The 14,850-nt window shown below is 41.4% G+C and overlaps 1 non-coding gene and 1 pseudogene across 1 annotated transcript; both read left to right on the top strand.

Moving 5' to 3' along the window:
- Positions 1 to 13,812: 13,812 nt before the first annotated feature.
- On the top strand, positions 13,813 to 13,919 carry LOC126027461 (U6 spliceosomal RNA). The gene has a single exon (XR_007502272.1). It is a non-coding gene; the product is annotated as a U6 spliceosomal RNA (small nuclear RNA).
- A 553-nt stretch (positions 13,920 to 14,472) lies between these two features.
- On the top strand, positions 14,473 to 14,626 carry LOC126033562 (uncharacterized; annotated as a pseudogene).
- The last annotated feature ends 224 nt before the right edge of the window (positions 14,627 to 14,850 follow it).

The following is a 14,850-nucleotide window of genomic DNA, read 5'->3' as shown; positions in this document are numbered from 1 at the left end:
TCTCTGAGTACTCAAGCCTATTCCACTGATCTGAGTCTGTCTTTATTCCAATATCATGCTGTTTTGATAAATATTGCTTTGTAATACAGTTTAAAGTTGGGGAAAGCAATGCCTCCAATATTTCTTTTCCCAAGGAGTGCTTTAGCTATCTGAGGGTGTTTATTGTTCCAAATGAATTTCAACAGTTTGATCCACTTCTTTGAAGAATGTCATAGGTATCTTTAGAGGAATCACATTAAATCTGTACAATGCTTTGGGGAGTATTGCCATGTTAATGATGTTAATCCTGCCAATCCTTGAGCAGCGTATGTGTTTCCATTTCCTAGTGTCCTCTCTTATTTCTTGAAGCAGTATTTTATAGTTTTCTTTTTGTAGGTCTTTCATGTCTTTAGTCAAGTTGACTCCAAGATATTTGAGTTTGTGTGGCAGTAATGTGAATGGGGTTCTTTTCTTTCTTTCTTTTTTTTTTTTTTTTTTTTGGATTTTGGGCCACACCTGGCAGTGCTCAGGGGTTACTCCTGGCTGTCTGCTCAGAAATAGCGCCTGGCAGGTACAGGAGACCATATGGGACACCGGGATTCAAACCAACCACCTTTGGTCCTGGATCAGCTGCTTGCAAGGCAGACGCCACTGTGCTATCTCTCCGGGCCCTTCTTTTCTTAATGTCCATTTCTTTCCTATCATTATTGGTGTATAAAAAGGCCATTGATTTTTGTGTGTTAATTTTGTAGCCTGCCACCTTGCTATATAAATCTATTGTTTCTAGAAGCTTTTTGGTAGAGTCTTTAGGATTTGGGGGGGGGGGGTTTCAGGCCACACCCGCTTGATGCTCAGGGGTTACTCCTGGCTAAGCGCTCAGATGTGCCCTGGCTTGAGGCAACAGTAAACTCAGGTGAGCTAGGTGGGAGACCCTGCCCCACCTCCCTAGTGCTGTGGATCCCTCTCAGCACCTGATTACACTTTCCCCAGCCAGATGAGGCATGTCCAACCTTCTGAGTGCAGCTGCAGACCTCATCAAAAGCAGAGCAGTGGGTGGTGAGACTTGTGTCCTGCCAGCTGATCAGTCCAACTTCCTATATATCCATCCAGGTACTCAGTCTCATCCATAGGCACTTCAAAGCCATGGGTCTCCAACAAGAGTATCCCCCCCACATGAAAATCTCACAATTTTTTGTTTGTTTGGGGGCCACAACCTACATTGATTGGGGCTTAGTTCTGGTTCTACACTGGGGGATCACTCCTGGTGGGACTTGGGGATATGGAGGATCAAATCTGGGGCGGCCACATATAAGGCAAAACACCCTATCTGATGTACTATCTTCATCCCTAAAATTTACAATTTTGATCAACACTGTATCTAAGGCCAGGATCATATAGTATAGGGTTAGGGTGCATGCCTGGCATGTGACCAGCTCTGCTCTGATACTGGGCACCACAGGGCTCCTGAGAAGCACTGGATATTGTCCTGGGAGCTTCCATGTACAGCAGAATCAAATTAACACCACATCCTGGGGCCCTAACATGGAACCTCCAGTCTGACTGAGAATCATTGGAAGTGATTCCCAGACTTACTGAGTACTACTTGGAATCACTCCCTCATCCCAACACAAACTATATCTAGATGCATAGATTTTCAGTAAAAAAGTAATTTGGGGGGCCGGGAAGGTGGCGCTAGAGGTAAGGTGTCTGCCTTGCAAGCGCTAGTGTAGGATGGACCACGGTTCGATCCCCTGGCGTCCCATATGGTCTCCCCAAGCCAGGAGCGACTTCTGAGCGCATAGCCAGGAGTAACCCCTGAGCATCAAAAAGGTGTGGCTCAAAAACCAAAAAAAAAAAAAAAAAAAAAAAGAAAAAGAAAGAAAGAAGGAAGGAAGGAAGGAAGGAAGGAAGGAAGGAAGGAAGGAAGGAAGGAAGGAAGGAAGGAAGGAAGGAAGGAAGGAAGGAAGGAAGGAAAAGAAAGAAAAGAAAGTAATTTGGGGGGAGTTCAAAGGTTGGTGTTCAGAGGTTAATCCTGGCTTTGCGCTCAGAAATTAATTGCTCCTGGCAGGCTTGGGAGACCATATGAGATGCCAGGGATTGAATCCAGATCCATGCCACCAGGCGCATGCAAGGCAAATGCCCTACCACTGTACTATAACTCTGGCCAGTAGGAGTGCAATTTTTTGGTTTGTTTTGGGGCCACACTCAATGGCACTCAGTGTTTACTCATGGCTCTGTGCTCAGGGATCACTCCTGATGGAGCTCAGGGAATTGGGGTGCTGAGGATTGAACATGGGTCGGCTGTGTGCAGGGCAAGAGTTCTGCCTATTATATTAAGGCTCAGGCCCCAGGAAATTTATTCCAAATAGATACTCCCAGGATTGGGGAGATAAACTCAGGTGGTAGAGCATATATTCTGCTTGTGTGAGGCTTTGGGTTCAGTCCATAGTGCCAGCCAGATTTGCCAGTGTGGGCCTCTTAATCCATCCCCCAACCCAAGTACTGTCACAACCACACACACACACAAATTGAACTCTGTTAAAATTTTTGTTTGTTTTGGACCACACTGGTAGTGCTCAGGGCTTACTCCTGGCTCTGTATTCAGAAATTATTCCTGCCATGGTGTGGGGGAAAATTGTGCCAGGGATTGAACCTGGATTCAACCACATGCAAGGCAAACCCTTTAACTCCTATGCTATCTCCCAAGACCCTCTATTTAGAAAATTTTGATTGAAGTAACATTCACTGATCGAAACTTCCTGTTTTAGGAAGGAGCACAGACTTTACACCTCTTTAGATATACGTTACCACATTATGTTCACCTCTGAAGTATTAGTATTTCTCCAGCTCTGTGCACTGTGGTAAATTTTCATTTCATTTATTTATTTGGTTGTTTTCTGTTTACTACTACTACTACTACTACTACTACTACTACTACTACTACTACTACTACTACTACAATAGCCAGGAGTACTGCAGGACTACCCCTGACTCTGTACTCAGGTATCATTCCTGTCAGTGCTCGAAGTTCATATGTAACAATGAGGTGAGTGAAATGCGAGACAATCACCTTAATCCCTGTACAATATCTCTAACCCTGTAGTAAGTTTCTAAAATCAGAGACATGCTTTCTAGACCCCCTTAATCAAAATGAAAAGATTTAAAAATCAATCAGAATAACAGACTGGAAAAAAAAAATCCCATAGGTTCCCCTACATGAGTTTTCCTACCTACTTTCTGCAAAGGCTCCAGAATTTATCTAAGAACATAACTCAGAGAAGAATCCAGGTCTAACACTTGCATTGGTCTCACTTCCATTCTGAACGAAAATGAATTTTTGTAACACTCAGTGACCTTGGTGTAGGAGGGGGATCCTTGGGGGCCTGACTTGGTGCTGGAATGTTGACTCCACCCAAGCCAGCTTCATTCCATTGCTCACCATTGTCCCTAAATGGAACAGACAGACCCCCTCACCACCCCCTACCTCCCATCTCCATCCTACCCTCCCATCTCCCCCACAAAGCCTTTGCTTTGAGAAGGTGAGAGACCCTTGAGCTGTAGCCCTTGGGCTGGTGCCTGCCCTGAAGCTGCTTGTTCCCAAATGTTATCCACTGAATGCGAGGTGGGCTGAGCTCTTTGCAGCAAAGCTTGAAAGCCTGATTTTGTAAGCAAGTCTGTTTTCATACTCTGTGGCTGTCTTTCAGTTGGTCTCCTTAAATCATTAATTGCTGCACTCTTTGGGCATGGAACTTTGTTGTAAAATACCAGCATTTCTATGGGGTGAGCCACAATGAGTTCATCCATATATTTAATATTTCATATATTTATTATATATGTATATATACTAATCTTACATAAAATCATATTTATTACACACAAATATATTTATATAAATTTTATATATAAAATATTATATTTTATATTAAAATATATAATAACACATATAAATTTATATATTTATATAATAATTATCTACATTAATTTAAATATATAATTTAAATTATTTTTATTTATATATTTTAAATATTTTATATTATCTATATACATATATATACATATACATATTATACATATATATATATATATATATATTGGGGCAGGGCCAGAGATCAAATCCAGGACCTCATACTTGTAAGGTGGATCCTCCACCCGGATTCTTCAGGGGTGCTCCCTCCAAGATCGTTAGAAGAAAAGAAGAAAAATTGTGCTGGCTTCAACCTAGGAAAGCTTCCTGGAGGGAATGGCTACCTCTGGGGCTCATGATTATGGGAGCCAGTTGTAGGCCACATCTAGTTTTTATGACTTATATCTTTATGTCTCGAAAGCATTTGCTCTCCAATGATGTCCTTTGATCTTCAGAATTCTAAGAATCTTCACGTGCTTATCCTGGGGAGTTTGACAGCAGTCAGTAGAAAGCAGATGGCTTGCTTCATAAGTCTCTCCTACAGTTGGAGTCCCAGCAGAGCCCCAGGGAGCACAAGGTCTTGTTACCTTATTCTTCTCTCTACAGCAGAGCCTGCAATAAACAGTCTGGAGCACCAACCCAGCTTAGTCATGCCCATTGCATGATCCAATGCATGAACAGAACAAAACCTGTCTTAGTCTAGTAACAGTAAATAAACCCTGAGCTCAAGAAATTGAGCTCAACAGGCTGAGAAAACATGTAAGGCATGCTTCATATACACATGGTCCCCTGAGTGTGGTCAAGAGCAACTCCCAGCACAGTGCCAGAAATAACTCCTAAGCACTGTCAAATGTGACCCTGTATCCCAAAAACAACAATGACAAAAAAATAATTGAGTCCCTGAATGTGGGGTTGAGGTTCAAGCAAAGCCCTGAGTTCTCTCCCAGGCACCACGCTGCCAAGAGTGGCTCCCAAACTTAACAAATAAAACTTCCACAGGCTGAGGTAAGTCAGCCAGGAGAGAGACACATACAAAATGACATCTCTCATAGGTAGGACATGAAGAATCAGAGCAGAGGAAGAACAAAAGGCATAAAACAACAGACTCTAATAACTGGTATACACAACACAGAGCTGAGGGACCAGAGAGATACACAGTGGGTAGGGTGCTTGCTTTGTACCTGTCTGGGTTTAACCCTCAATACTGCCGGTGTTCCCTTGAAACCTTCCAGAAGTAAGCCTCGAGCACTGCTTGGTATGGCCCCAAAACACAAAAGCAAAACAAAAATAGGGAATATAAAGTTTATCCTGGCAGTGAGATATGGGGGTGCTGACATGGGGGAGATGGGATTGGGAAAGGGCTCTGAGACCCTGATGGAGAGAAAGGAACACAGTAGTGGAGGATGTGTTGCTGGAATGCTGTGTTGATGAAACCCTGTAATTGATAGTATTGTGGATGGAAAGAAAGAAAGAAAGAAAGAAAGAAAGAAAGAAAGAAAGAAAGAAAGAAAGAAAGAAAGAAAGAAAGAAAGAAAGAAAGAAAGAAAGAAAGAAAGAAAGAAAGAAAGAAAGAAAGAAAGAAAGAAAGAAAGAAAGAAAGAAAGAAGAGAATGAAAGAAAGAAGAGAATGAAAGAAAGAAGAGAATGAAAGAAAGAAGAGAATGAAAGGAAAGAGAAAGGAAGAAAGAGAAAGAAAGAAAAGAAAGAAAAACAAAGAAAGAAGAAAGAAAAGAGAAAGAAGAAAGGAAAAAAGAAAGGGAAGAAAGAAAGAAAAGAAAGGAAAGGAAAGCAAGCAAGCAAGCAAGCAAGAAAGCAAGACCCACTTCAAACCCTCTACATGTGAAATCAATTCATCTCAAACAATCCCCACCCCCCACAAGAAGCTTCTCAGATCTGAAGATTGACCTAAAACACAGGAGATCTCTCCAGCATATTCATTCCTGTTCTGTCTCATGCATGCCCCTGGGGAAATATTTAGCACAGAAAACTGTATCTCCACTATCTTTCTCTGCCTCCCTCCCACTTCTCTGGAGGACAAAATGAGGTCAGATGCCTGGTTCATACCTTGCACACAGTGCTCCATGCCTGCTGACCTTTCAGTGTTGTTGACACTAGCTTTTGGCTAAGTGCTGACAACAGGAACCTGCATGAGTTAGAAGGTACAGAGGGACACTTCTAGAAGGACTCAAGGAAACACAAATATTGTCCCTTAAACACCACCAGCAGAGAACCCTGTGTACAGAACCCTGAGTCGGTCCTAATAAGCACTGCTGGGTGTGGCCCAATTTCTACCCCACTTTCAATAGAAAAATCATGTCTGGTTAATTTGTCAACATCAGTTCACTAATTATGCTTAATGTACTATACTAATGTAATATGTTAATAGGAAATGAAGCGTGGTGCTTATGAAATATCTTTTGTTGTTCTAAATTTTTTGTTAATCTAAAACTAAATATCAATTAAGATAAAACACTATTAATAAACACCTAGAAAAGCCTATTTTCCTAAACAAAATAAACTGCCTAGATTACCAACTTGTTTTAAAATGTATATTTTTCTAAGAACAAGCAAAGCAAAGAATGAGTAGGAACAGGGGCTGGAGAGATAGAACAGCGGTAAGGCATTTGCCTTAAACGCAGAAGGACGGTGGTTCGAATCCCAGCATCCCATATGGTCCCCTGAGCCTGCCAGGAGCGATTTCTGAGCATAGAGCCAGGAGTAACCCCTGAGCACTGCCAGGTGTGACCCAAAAACCAAAAAAAAAAAAAAAAAATGAGTAGGAACAAGTTTCAGGAGCGTAACTAATCTTGTTCTTGATAACACTTTATCTATAAGTACATCTAGACCTTCTCTGAAAATCAGTGATGTGCTAGGCTAGTCTTGGCCTCCACCAACTGCCACAAATTGATACCATAGGTAGTGTAAACTGACCACAGTTAAAAATTATAAAACTCTAACAAAAATTCACTAGACTTGTATCCACACTCATTTATAAATTCTGTAATAGATCTTCAATTCAAAAGTTCGTGAAAACTTTCTCCTTCCTTCCTTCCTTCCTTCCTTCCTTCCTTCCTTCCTTCCTTCCTTCCTTCCTTCCTTCCTTCCTTCTTTCCTTCCTTCCTCCCTCCCTCCCTCCCTCCCTCCCTCACACAAGGTGATGTAAGAAGGCTTACTCCTGACTCTCTACTCATTGATCATTCCTGGTGGAACTCAGAGGACCATATGAAGTGCCAAGGACCAAACCTGGGTCATATGCAAGGCAAGCATCTTCTCTGCTGTACACTAGCTTTACTAACACAGCTCTCAACTCTGCTCAGTTTAATGATGAACTTAAAAATCAGAATAGAGGCTTGAATAGAGGCTTTTTTCTTTTCTCTTCTTTTTCTTTCCTTTCCTTTCTTTTCTAGTAATTTTTTGTTATATTTTTCTTTTGTCTTCCTCCTCCTCCTTTGCCTACTACTACTATCAAGTCATTGATCATCAGGGAAATACAAAACAAAGCCACAGTAAAATATATCATTAGTTATTAGAATGCCTATATCAAAAACATAAAAGATTATAAAATAACATATGCTGGAGAGGATGGGAATTGTAGTAAGACAGCCCTTAGGATGGGCTTGGATGGTGGTGGATGGTCGAAGAGACCTTTCTCTGCCATCCAAGGCCACGTGGCTCTGCAACCCCCTTCAGCCAGCGGGTATCTGGGTCCAGGAGAGTGGTGGGTATAGAACTCACTCGCAGGCAGGCTTCCAGAGAAATAACATCTTTATTGGCCCTGGCCAACGTGTGTGGCCCATATTATAACCATTTAAGCACATGCCATTCTTAGCTTGCCCTGCGTCTTAGCCTTTTCCAGCCATGTCTCCTCCTGTTACCTCTCCATGCTGACAAAATCCTTAATACCTCTCTGCCCCTTGCCCCTTAGGCAAAACCTTTTATAACCTTCCAAGACCCCTCCCAAGGAATGGGAGGGTCTAGCAGGTAAAGTTACACATAGCAAGACCCCTCCCAAGAATGGGTCTTGCAGGCAAGATCAAGTTACACAGGAAGGATGGGGGTATGGGTTACAGGAATAAAAGGATCCTTGGTACACTGGCCAGAGAATGTCACTATGTCACTATGAAAAGTCCAGGATATTATCAAGCAGTAGAACACACACATGCCCACAGCAGGTTTTTATGTGTGTGTGATGCCCTGGGTTTGATTTCCAGCATTGCACGCACCCACCAAAATATAAGAAATTTGAAAAAAAAATTTAAATAGAACTACTATATGATCCAACAAACCCTTCTGGGTATATATACAGAGGAGATGAACTCTCCAATTGTAAAGCAACAGTTGCCTGCTCATAGTCATTGCAGCAGCATTCATAATGATCAAGACATGGGAGAAACCAAGAATTGGGTATGGAAAATGTGTTCTATATACAAAGGAATATTAGTCATAAGAAAGAAGGAAATTGTGCCATTTGTCAAAATATAAATGGACTTTGATTTTTGTGTTCCTAGGGTATATTCCTAGGAGTGGTATAGCTGGATCATATGGTAGCTCGATTTCCAGTTTTTGGAGGAATCTCCATATCGCTTTCCATAAAGGTTGAACTAGACGGCATTCCCACCAGCAGTGGATAAGAGTTCCTTTCTCTCCACATCCCCGCCACCACTGTTTATTCTCATTCTTTGTGATGTGTGCCATTCTCTGTGGTGTGATGTGGTATCTCATCGTTGTTTTGATTTGCATCTCCCTGATGATTAGTGATGTGGAGCATTTTTTTCATGTGTCTTTTGGCCATTTGTATTTCTTCTTTGTCAAAGTGTCTGTTCATTTCTTCTCCCCATTTTTTGATGGGATTAGATGTTTTTTTCTTGTAAAGTTCTGTCAGTGCCTTGTATATTTTGGAGATTAGCCCCTTATCTGATGGGTATTGGGTGAATAGTTTCTCCCACTCAGTGGGTGGCTCTTGTATCCTGGGCACTATTTCCTTTGAGGTGCAGAAGCTTCTCAGCTTAATATATTCCCATCTGTTAATCTCTGCTTTCACTTGCTTGGAGAGTGCAGTTTCCTCCTTGAAGATGCCTGTAAATACAAAAACCCCTTCCTTACACCTATATTCATTGCAGCACTATTTACCATAGCAAGACTCTGGAAACAACCAAGATGCCCTTCAACAGACGAATGGCTAAAGAAACTGTGGTACATATACACAATGGAATATTATGCAGCTGTCAGGAGAGATGAAGTCATGAAATTTTCCTATACATGGATATACACGGAATCTATTATGCTGAGTGAAATAAGTCAGAGAGAGAGAGAGAAAAATGCAGAATGGTCTCACTCATCTATGGGTTTTAAGAAAAATGAAAGACATTCTTGCAATAATAATTTTCAGACACAAAAGAGAAAAGAGCTGGAAATTCCAGCTCACCTCAGGAAGCTCACCACAAAGAGTGATGAGTTTAGTTAGAGAAATAACTACATTTTGAACTGTCCTAATAATGAGAATGTATGAGGGAAATGGAGTACAGGCGAGGGTCGGGTGGGGAGGAGGGAGACTTGGGACATTGGTGATGGGAATGTTGCATTGGTGATGGGTGGTGTTCTTTACATGACTGAAACCCAAACACAATCATGTATGTAATCAAGGTGTTTAAATAAAAAAAAATAAATGGACTTTGAGGATGTTATTCTAAGTGAAATAAATCAGAGAAAGACAATTACTGTTATGTGTGGAATCTAGAAATATTGAACTCATAGACCCAGTTATGGTCTGGTTATTGCTGGTTATATCCAGCCTGGTATGGCTGAGGAATATGGACAGAGACATGGGGAGCAGTTGGTCAAAGTTGTTGGCAAAATTTTTTACTTGTAAGGTGATTTATGTTTCATGCTCTTATTGATGGGAGGGTGCATTAACAATTTATTCTATAATTAAATGTTGCTACAGAGTAGACCTTGAGTATTCTTGTCATGAAAACAAAAAAAAAATCATTACATGAGGCAAAAGATGTGCTAATTAACTTTATTGCATTCAACCTTTCCTATTATAATGTGTATCCCATTACCATCTAAAGTTACTTACACAAATGCCATATGTCAATTATGATATTGCCACAAAACTTGGAGAAGACTAAAAGGCAAGATCTCCTCCACCACCACCACCACCACCACCACCACTTTTTCACTACCCATAAAAAAAAAAAGAAAAAAAAGGCAAGATCAGGAGAACATGCAGACCAAATTTACCACAGATAAAAAGGGAAGGAGTTGAGTGAAACTGGGTCTCAGCAAGAGATAAACAAATGGACTCAAAGATTCTACCTGTTTCTGAACATGGATTCTGAAAACATGAGTTATCTCTAGTTTACTCCTTTAAATGATATTAAGAGATTTGATGTACTTTGAGTGTATGGGGACCTATTCATAAGTTAAAAAGACACATGCCTGCTGAGTGAGATATCTGGTCTTTTGTTATTGTTAATTTTGTTAATTGTTATTTACCTCAAACATTCAGTTTTTTCACTGGATACAAGGATCAATCAATGCGACTGGGTGAGGGATGAGTAGAGAAGTAGGTCAAGGAAGCTGCCATATTGAAAGATGGCAGACCTGCCTTCTAGAGAAACGTTTTGCCAGCATAGTCACAAACAGCAACTTCTGTAGAAAGAGGACAGTAAAGTCTCTGTTTCTATAGGACCAGGGGCAGATCGCTGGGCACCTGGGTGAGTGGTCAGTATCTGCCACTAGGATCTGGTCCTTGGACAAATGATCCCATGTGTCTGTGAAACTAAGACAAGATTTTCTGATGAAAGAATCTTGTTTACATGTCATCTTATTTTTAGAGCCTAATCAGGAGAACATTATTGACAGTCAGCCCCTGTGCCAGGAGGATTTGGCTGACTTGGAGTATAGCTCTGACCCCCTCCTTGGGGTCTGCTTTCAAAGATGACAAAGATGCTGTGAGATTCCTGTGTTGTGACCTCACTTCACAGGTGAGATAGTGAAATCAGGAAAAATATATCTCAGTACAGGCCAATGGCTCTGCCTTTTCATCTATGTCCATTGCATGACATTGAGTAAATTTATTTTGGTCAGCTTTGCATGTTGGAATTGTGCATAAGATTTTATTTGTGGGGCTGGAGAGATAGCATGGAGGTAAAGCGTTTGCCTTGCATGCAGAAGGATGGTGGTTCGAATCCCGGCATCCCATATGGTCCCCCGAGCCTGCCAGGAGTGATTTCTGGGCATAGAGCCAGAAACCAGGCAGTGTCTTTTGAGGTTCTGTCTACTCCTCCAATGCTAGTACCTCGCTTAAAGACCTAATTCCACCATGCTCAACCTGACAGCATCTGGGGCAAGGTACAGAAGTGGAGATGACGCCATCTTTAAAGTACAGATGCACAGATGAGTGCATGGTACGTGGGGTTGGGGAGCATTGTCCAGACAAAGGTTCAACACAGAAGCTTTGCGTGCCCCTTTCACTTGCTCTCTTAGATGAAATCTTTTTTTTTTTTTTTTTTTTTTTTTTTTTTTGGTTTTTGGGCCACACCCGGTAACGCTCAGGGGTTAAGATGAAATCTTATTTCTTGGATTTCCTTAGGAAAAAGTGGCAAGGGGTGATGTGATTTTAATACCTATAATGTGGCAAGTTTATGCCTCTAATAAAGGTACTTCTTTATTTTATTTTATTTTGTTGAAACCATTGTGATCTACAAAGTCCTTCATAGTTGAATTTCAGATTTACAGTGAATCAGGGCCCTTTTCACCAGCAATGATCCCAGAGTGCATCCTATCCCACCACTCTTTGCCCCCTGGCTTGCCTACCAGTATAACAGGTCCATTTTAAGTTTCGATTGTTAAAGTTTAGGTCTCTTGATTTTACTGTCATTGACTTTGGCGTGGATATTTAGTTCTGTTTTTATTTTTACCCCAAAACTGCATCTGAGACCCCTTGGTCCCTGGCCCCCAGCCTTTTTTTTTCTCTTTTTAATTTTATTTAAAAATGCAGAAATATGAGGTAAAATAAAGGAATCAGTATCTCAAGTTCTATGAAAAAGGTAGGAGCCCCTATTTAAAAGATAAAAAAGAAAAAAGGGGAAAAGGGGTGTGTGTGTGTGTGTGTGTGTGTGTGTGTGTCAGTTTTTTGTTTGTTTTTGCAGTCACAGCAAAAGTTGGGGAAAATAGAAAAAAAAACCCTTTGTTTTAAAAACAGGGAGACCCTACCCATGAAGCATCCTGCCATGAGACCAATACAGACTCCGGGCATACTAAGTTGTATAACCCCAAAGTCAAAAGTGCTTCTTTCTGTGTGTGCATAGGTAGCACTTTCCAGATTATTCTGTAAGAGTAGCATGTTGGGGCCAGAGAGATAGCATGGAAGTAAGGCATTTGCCTTTCATGCAGGAGGTCATCGGTTCGAATCCCGGCGTCCCATATGGTCCCCCGTGCCTGCCTGGAGCCAGGAATAACCTCTGAGCACTGCCGGGTATAACCCAAAAACCACACACACACACACACACACACACACACACACACACACACACAAAAGAGTAGCATGTCATTTTTTCCTCATGGTGGTAGGAAGGAAAACAGTTAGACTTTTTTTTTAGGTGGATGTTTCTAAATTAGACATCGCCTGTAGAACTGCCTGCTGGTTCCTGAGTTATCTGGGGTGGGGCGGGGCAGGTTATATTACTACCAAGAAGGCAAGTAACACACACACACACACACACACACACACACACACACACACACACACACACACACACACACACACACACACACACACACACACACACACACACACACACACACACACACACACACACGTATTTGCTGCCCCCTGCTGGCTAAGAAAAAAACACCAACGATTTAAGAATGTCGAATAATTGAGAGTGGGGAGTAAGGGTCCTAATATCCAATAGCCGTAATACTATTGCCAGAACTCCAGGTGAAAGGCTATAAAATAAAACCCTGTGTTTTATTAAGCCTTATGCATACTGCATCTCATTCAACCCTCAAAGTGATTTTGTGAGGCCGGTTATATTGTTCCTATTGTTAAACAGAGGAAGGGGAAACAGCCACACTGAAAGGATCCATGTAAAGGACATGCTCAGGGGTCCAATTCTTTCTTCACTGGCTTCAAAGTCAGTCTGATGCCCTGTTGCAGGCTGACTTGATGCTAGATGGTCTAGGCTTACCGAGTCCTCCCAGTCACAGACAAACAACAGATGTCTAGTGGCTTTTCCTTCCATCACCCTCATCCTGACACAAACCCCCTCGCTCCTCTCCTCTCATACCCATCCCCAAATTTAGGGTTATTTTTGTCTTCTTTTACCTTTTCTGGATTTTACATTCTTTTACATTTGCACAATTCTTTGGCAATTTCCCACCCCCCTCCTTGTAATTAACATTCAACTCTGGAAGCCTGTGAACTCGGGCATGGGAAAAACATATTCAGTAATCATTTTGTTATGGAAAGAAATCACAGGCGTTTTGATACCAGCTTATCGTCATTATAGACATCTCAAAATACCAATTAGAATCATCACTTCTTAAAATCATTATGTCACTGGTCTTGTTATTTAACCAAGTATAAAGAAAGCACATCTATTACTGTATCACAAACTCAGTTTTAATAGTTTGGTAACAGTCATGTTTAACATTTTATGTAAACATTTATATTAACTTTTTTTGCTTTGCTTTTTTGGCCACACTCTATGTCAATCAGGGGTTACTCCTGGCTATGCGCTCAGAAATCGCTCCTGATTTGGGGGACCATATGGGATGCCAGGGATCGAACCAAGGTTCGTCTCAGATTAGCGGTGTGCAAAGCAAACGCCCTACCACTGTGCTATCGCTCCAGCTCTATTTATATTTACTTTTACGTTGAACAAATTTGTTTTAGTTTGTGGATTAAAAATATTTATAGAGTGCCCCCTTTGGCAGCACATATACTAGAATTGGAACAACACAAAGAAGATGAGCATGGCCCCTGTGCAAGGATGACATGCAAATTTGTGAAGCATTTCATATATTTTTAAAAAATATTTATAGATGGTGGTCCAAAGCTTTCTGCAATCCAACAAATGGGTCATAGTATAAAAATGGATGGAGAGGGGCCGGAGAGTTAGCTCAGCAGTAGGGCATTTGCCTTGCATGTGGCTGACCCACAATAGATCTGTTTGATCCCTGGCATCCCATATGGTCCCCCAAGCCAGGAGCATTTTCTGAGCGCATAGCCAGGAGTAACCCCTGAGTGTCACCGGATGTGGCCCCAAATCCAAAAAATAAAGAAATTTAAAAAATGGATGGAGTGTCCAGGAAGATAGTTAAAAGGTAAGAAGCACATGTCTCCCATTGATGAGACCTCAACTTTTATCTTATTATTTGAATTGAGTTTGATCCTATCTCCAGGACTGCTGTGTGTATATATTCTCTGAGATCTGCCAGAGTGTCCCTAGCAGCCCTTGGCAACATAGGGCCTGAGTCCAGAACTCTCAGGTCTTGTATTGATAGGGTGAGCAATGTCTGGAGTGACCCCTAGGCTCTCTGACACCACCACAGGAAACTCTATTAAAAAAATAAGTAGTATACTTACCTGGCAGGGAACATACCATGATCATGAAGGTGATTTTTTTCAGGCTTCTCTATTTTTTTCTGATGTGTTGACCTCTGCAATTTCCCCAAATGTGGGAAACTCGACTGAATAATTTGTGGTGGTGGGAGACTGTTCATGCTCTCCTCTGAAAAAAAGAAAAAAAAAAAAACAAGTAGTATCCATTGCCATTTTTTTGTTTGCCAGACTTCAGGCTCTTGGCTCAGATTACATCATATCACAGTGACTTGTCATATGACATATTTCCATGAAGAGGAGGACCATATGGTTTAGCTTGCAACTGGGACACATTTGAATGGAAAGAAGATGATACCAATGATTACATAATGACTGGGATTATTCTATTACTGCA

The sequence above is a fragment of the Suncus etruscus genome, chromosome 1 (assembly GCF_024139225.1).
Source record: "Suncus etruscus isolate mSunEtr1 chromosome 1, mSunEtr1.pri.cur, whole genome shotgun sequence".
NCBI lineage: Eukaryota > Metazoa > Chordata > Mammalia > Eulipotyphla > Soricidae > Suncus > Suncus etruscus.
This window is presented reverse-complemented; position numbering and strand designations above follow the sequence as displayed.